Source organism: Peromyscus maniculatus, chromosome 1, assembly GCF_049852395.1.
Source record: "Peromyscus maniculatus bairdii isolate BWxNUB_F1_BW_parent chromosome 1, HU_Pman_BW_mat_3.1, whole genome shotgun sequence".
Classification (NCBI taxonomy): Eukaryota; Metazoa; Chordata; class Mammalia; order Rodentia; family Cricetidae; genus Peromyscus; species Peromyscus maniculatus.
In genome coordinates, this window is record NC_134852.1 from 56,332,432 (window position 1) to 56,338,431 (window position 6,000).

Below are 6,000 nucleotides of genomic sequence, written 5' to 3' on the forward strand. Positions count from 1 at the left end.
AGCTAAGGCTAGACATTTATAAGTAATAATAAGCCTCTGTGTGTGATTTATTTGGGAGCTGGTTGGCAGGTCCCCCGAAAACAGCCTAAAAGCAAAAAAATGAAACATCTCTTTTCTTCTCCTCCCTCAAACTCATCCAATGTTTACTTACCTTGCTCCTACTCAAATTCATAACCACATTTTCTTTATATTCTTTTTAAAATGTATTGAGTTTTCCCTTTTCTTATACACTGATTCTTTTCTCATGCAATATAATCTGAATACAATTTCTCCTCCCTCTACGTGTTCCAGTTACTTCCTGCCTTCTCTCTCACCTAGATCCATTCCCATTCTGTCTCTCTTTAGAAAAGAACAGGCTTCTAGGAGATACCAAAAAACATAACAAAATAAAATATAATAAGATGAAAAAAATCATACTGAAGTTGGATAGTCCAAGCCAACAGGAAAATAAAAGAGAAGGCACAAGAATCAGAGACCCATTCATTTTCACATTCATGAATTCCATAAAGTACGAAACGAAAGCTATAGTGTATATACAGAAGACCTGGTGCATGTAGGCCCTGTGCTATGGTGACATTTTATTTGTATTAAAATGTTATTTGTTAGTTAATAAATAAAGTTGCCCGGGGGTCAGAGCTATTAGCAAGCCATGGGAAAGCAGGGCAGTGGTGGCGTATGCTTGTAATCCCAGCACTTGGTAGGCAGAGCTAGGTAAGTCTCTGTGTGTTCAGGGATACAGCCAGTATTGGATACACATGCCTTTAATCTCAATACCAATCATAGAAAACCTGGAGGTCTATACAGACAGGCCGTGACGAGGAGGTCATGTGGTTGGGTTTATAACCAATGAGAAGGCAGAACAGAAACTCTATATAAAGACTTTAACACAGGAAGTAGCTCTGGTTTGGAGAGGTAGGACCACCACCGGAGGAAGGGTAAGGTTTTAGCTCTTAGCTCTGACCTCTTGGCTTTCTACTTTGCTTTGGTTCTGTGTTTCTTATTTAATAACATGGTTGGTTACATCTACACTGTGCTTTCTTGCTTCAGACTGTGAGTTCATACAAGATTTTCTCAGTTCTTTTAGAGGGCCTTGTTTTCTTGGTGTTCTCCATACCTTCTGTTACCCCTATTCCTTCTGATTCCTCTCTTGTGGGGTTCCCTGAATTCTGAGGTGGGGAAAGTTGATGGAGACATGTCATTTAAAGCTGTGTGTTCCAATATGTGTGTGTGTGTGTGTGTGTGTGTGTGTGTGTGTGTGTGTGTGTGTGTGTAATGTCTGACTGGGGGGGTCTCTGCATCTGTTTCCATCTGCTTCTCTGATGATGACTGAATAACGCACCAATCTAGGAGTATAGTAAAATATCATTAGGTGTCATTTTAGTCATTTTATTGTTACTTTTTTTTAGAGAAATAACATTTGGTTTTTTCTTAGTTCTCTGAGCTATCTAGTCTGTTTCTTGGTCACCAGCAATGTCTGGTATGGGTGCTCTCTCACAGAGTGGGCTTTAAGTCAAATCAGACATCAGTTGGTTATTCTCACAGAGTTTGTGCCACCAATGCCCTAGGATATTTTACCAGCATGTATATGTATATCCTTGTAGATCAAAGATTTGGTGGTTAGGTTGTTTCTCTTTTGGTAGCCTACAGAGTATGCTTCCATGTCAAAGACACTAGAACATGAGGGTGAGCAGATTCTATGTAGCCACCAGCTCAACCTCTTCATGTATAGGTATTGTCTTCAGCAATGGGAACTTGCTATCAGTTTGTGGAGGGCAACTTATTATCTTGGCAACAGCCTAGGTTTAAAATAAGTTCTTTTAAAAAAATCAATGACTTAAAATAAATAAGAAAATAAAAAATAAATAAATAAATAAATAAATGACTAGAGCTGAAGAGATGGATTCAAAATAAGACTCAAGAGAGTCAAAGATGGATTCAAAATTTAAAATTACTCGCTGCTCCTGAAGGTTACTTGTGTTTGATTCCCAGCACATACATGACAGGTAATAAGTTGCCAGGGATTTGACAACCTATTCTGGACTCAGAGGCCACCATGCATGCTTGTGATACACAGATAAACATGTAAGAAATCACTAATACACAGGAAATAGTCCATAACTACCTGACATCAGGTTAATATAAAGTATTATAAAGAACAACATTTTCTATGTATAGTAAATGCTTGCTGAACCAAGAGACAATTTTAGTGGCTAACCTGCTACTTGCTAATAATCTCCAATCTGAAGGTCTGGTGAACTGTGTCATACAGCAAAGCAATGTCTTCTTGGAGACAGGCTGTCCATGTGATTTACACACGCTGTGAGAATAGAATGTCTCCCATGGGATCTCAACAAGTTTGGGCATCTTTAGAAATAGTACCAGGAGTACTTGAAATCTTGGCACAGTTATACAGTCATATGGGAAATCAAAAAAATGAATGAAATGGTGAAAGAGATGGTGATTTGCAAGAGATTTGAACTCTCTTAAATTGAAGTTTTCCCTCAAACATATCTAGTTTAAGTAGAAAGATATTGTTCTAAAGACATACACAACATTCAGAAAGAAATGGAAATAAAATCCAGTTGTATATGAAGTAAAGACAGTAGAAATATGGATAGAGAAGGATAAAAATCATTAAAGAGTTAGAAATTCAGTCAAATGAAGTGTGAAGAGTTGCAACTGGCACAAGAATCTCACAATCATGATACTGGACATGGGGCTTATCTTGTTCAAGAGCTTACTTAATTCTAGATGTTAATAAGAAAAACTACACTCCTGGAATAGTGATAAGAAGGCTCTACTTGAAGCCAGGTGTGATGGGCCACTCCTTTAATTCCAGCACTCAGAGACAGGTAGATCTCTGTGAGTGTGAAACCAGCCTGATCTACAAAAGGAGGAGGAGGAGGAGGAGGAGGAGGAGGAGGAGGAGGAGGAGGAGGGAGAAGAAGAAAAAGAAGAAGAAGAAGAGGAGGAGGAGGAGGAGGAGGAGGAGGAGGAGGAGGAGGAGGAGGAGGAGGAGGAGGAGGAGAAAGGTGGCTCTACCTGGCTGGATGTCTTGCCAGAGTTAGGGCTCACAAGTTGAATTAAGTTCATAATTTAATAAGAATAATTGCTCACATAGTTGAGCACAATGAATAGGAAAATTTCTAGTGTAAGTATTCTCAAAGTGACTTTGTTTCTGACTATAGGTTTGTAGCATTCTAAAGTCCTGAAGAATCAGGCCTCTTCTTGCATATTCTAAACAGTCTCATCAGTCTTAGCAGTGAATATCTAGGCTGTGATTCTGAAGCTGTAACTCATTTCATCTTGCTTTGAAAATATCGTCCTGCACTTTTCCTCTCCTCTTTCTGTGGTTCACTGAAAGAGTTTGTCATGGAGAGGAGACATATTTCCATGTAATCATTTTTTGTGGTGTTTTAACAAAAGGTGTAGGCAGGAATATTAAGACAAAAAAGGCAGAGAGTACCTTAGTTTGGGCTGATATGTAGATTGCTTTCATCATTTTTCTATGGAAATTATATCAATTCTGAAAATGTATCCATTTACTCAGTAGTATTACATGCCAGAAACTCTTTTATTTATATACAAAAAAGACCTTAAATATGACAAAATAAAAGAAATTCATATAAAATATAAACCAAAATATAAAGATAGTATGAAATTGAGCAAAGGGAAAGAAGCTTTCCATATGTATTAGAGCCACAGAAAATATCTGATGTCTTTGGTTAAGAAATAAATTTAATTCAACAACAGGAAAAAAAACAAATAAAGGAACAGTAGAAGGATATTTCATGAAGTAGAAGAGATGTGTGTTTTGATACAAAGGTAGGCCATCCTGGACTTGGTGAATTACATTCAATTAATAAAGACTGACTGGGCTGTAGGTGCCCTACAAATAGAAAATGCTGTCTGAATTTGAAGAATAGACAAGTCATAAAATTAATGATGATTTATGTAAGTCATAGTGAAGTCTGAAAAGAAAGTTCATGAGTTTGGGTTGTGAGTATCAAGCGTTGCTCAAATGTACAATGGATAGGTAATGGGAGGGAGAAAGTCAGATTCCTTTAATGGTGTGGCTTCTGGTAAATCTACGGTGCTGCTTTGGAGTGCCTCATTACCATGAGTATGCAGGACTACTAAATGGCCTAGAAAACTTATTATACAAAATGAAGAAAGAATATGAAGTTGAGAGGGTAGGGAGGTTGAAGGAGCTCTTGAAGGAGTTGAGATAATAGAGAGTGAATATGATCAAAATATTTTGTAGTAAGTTTTCAAAAAAATAAATATGTTTTAAAATACATGCACTGGATCTTAGCTTTGATTTCCACCATGAAAAATAAGTTAATAAATCAGGTTAAGTTCTGCTGTTCCAGAGAGGTCTGTTGAGAGCTGTCTAGCCTTCCCTCTCAAGGTCCATTTCTGTATTCTTAAATATCTAATTGCTACCCTTTGATCCTTTTCCAGTAACACTATTCCCAGTTTTGTAATTCAACCCTGAAGGATTAGAGATCTTAGATGGTAGAAATATCTTCTTTAGTAAATCTCAAACACTCTCTTAATGAGATAAGAGAAACCAAACTGTCACACTTACTTTCTTAACACAGTCACTGCTGACAGGGGCAGGTCTCCATGTGCTAGAAATTCCCCACTGCCAAAGCCCGGGGGTCCTCTAATTCAGTCCCACATGACACGTTACACCTGGACTACAGAGTCAGTCCCACAAGCTCTCCCTCCACTCTGACACAGTCACAAGCAGTAGACTGTTAACTGCATTTCTAACTGGCAAGAGTGGGGGATGGGGTGGGATGTGTGCATGCTCCTTCATGAATCATTCTCAAATTGGTGTCTTTACCAAGGTGATTCTCCTTAGGTATATATTTTTCCTCATTTCTGACTAGAATGTGTAAAGGAAAGGGGCACTTTGTTCACAATTTGGTGTGCACATATGTTACTGGTGGAATTATTGTTCACACATATTGGGCAATGTGGATCTCTAATGCTGGAATTTTAACATATTTTGTAGATTTACTTGTGTAGAAGTGAAACTCTTTGACTCTGTTCTTCAGTGTGCAATGGGAAATGTAATATTCAAACATCTCTCTGAAATTATAATTTTGATGGAAAGTTGAAGATCTTCCTAAGGTAACACTTGATATGTAACTCCAGGCTTTTATCACATGAAAATTCCCTTTTAAATATCTCAATTAATTACACAACAGTCCCTTTCTTCTCACACCATGCTTCTGTGAAAGATAACACAGAAGATAAACAATGGGTTCAAATAGACTTTTGCATAGGTAGCAAGACTCATTTCAACTTATAAAGGCTTTGTTTTTCATATCCCCTTAAGCCTTTAAATAAATATTTGCAAAGAACATCAAGTTAATATATTCATTAATAATCTGCTTACTGTTCAGAGAACAGTCTGCACCCCCAGGAACTGAAAATACTATGTATTTTCTCCAGATGCCCAAAGGCTGTGAAGACCCAGGAGTTCCCATGAAAAAGAAAAAGATGCATTGACAATTGTCAGGTGCTCAGCAAGTTCAAGCATAAACTGGGAGGCACCATCACTTTGCTGATTCCTTTCCATGGACCTAATTACCACTTCACTTCACTCAGAATCCTCTCATCTTCATGCAAATGAGCTGTGGCATCTGTTCACTTTACTCCTAGAGAGGTTTAGTCTTAACAGTCTGTGAGCTAAAACTGAGCTGCTAAACATCCAGGCTTACCAGTAATGATAATCTCTCATGAGCATTTACACACATTCCATCAAACAGAAAGTAACAACAACAACAAAAAAAAGACAACCTCACTTTAATAATTCTGCCATTGAGTGTATAAGGGATAAGTCCTCCTTTCACATGTGATTGGGATGTGAGTCCCTCTCGAAGATGGAATGGCATAAATACATAATATTCGTGTGGAGGAGGCCAAAATGCTAAAGATGACAGGACACATTCTGCTAGTCTCCAGCAAGATCATTACTGACCCAAA

General features: G+C 37.9%; 1 long non-coding RNA gene across 3 annotated transcripts in view; it reads right to left on the bottom strand.

Annotated features, from left to right (window-relative positions):
* LOC143266971 (uncharacterized) overlaps window positions 1-4,781 on the bottom strand; it is a 151,204-nt gene extending 146,423 nt beyond the window's left edge. For 2 of the 3 annotated variants that reach the window (XR_013041820.1, XR_013041819.1), the window contains exon 1: window positions 4,592-4,760. This is a non-coding gene — a long non-coding RNA (uncharacterized LOC143266971). Of the gene's footprint in view, window positions 1-4,591 lie in introns of all 3 variants that reach the window. The other variant, XR_013041818.1, reaches the window with a different exon arrangement.
* Between the last annotated feature and the right edge of the window lie 1,219 nt (window positions 4,782-6,000).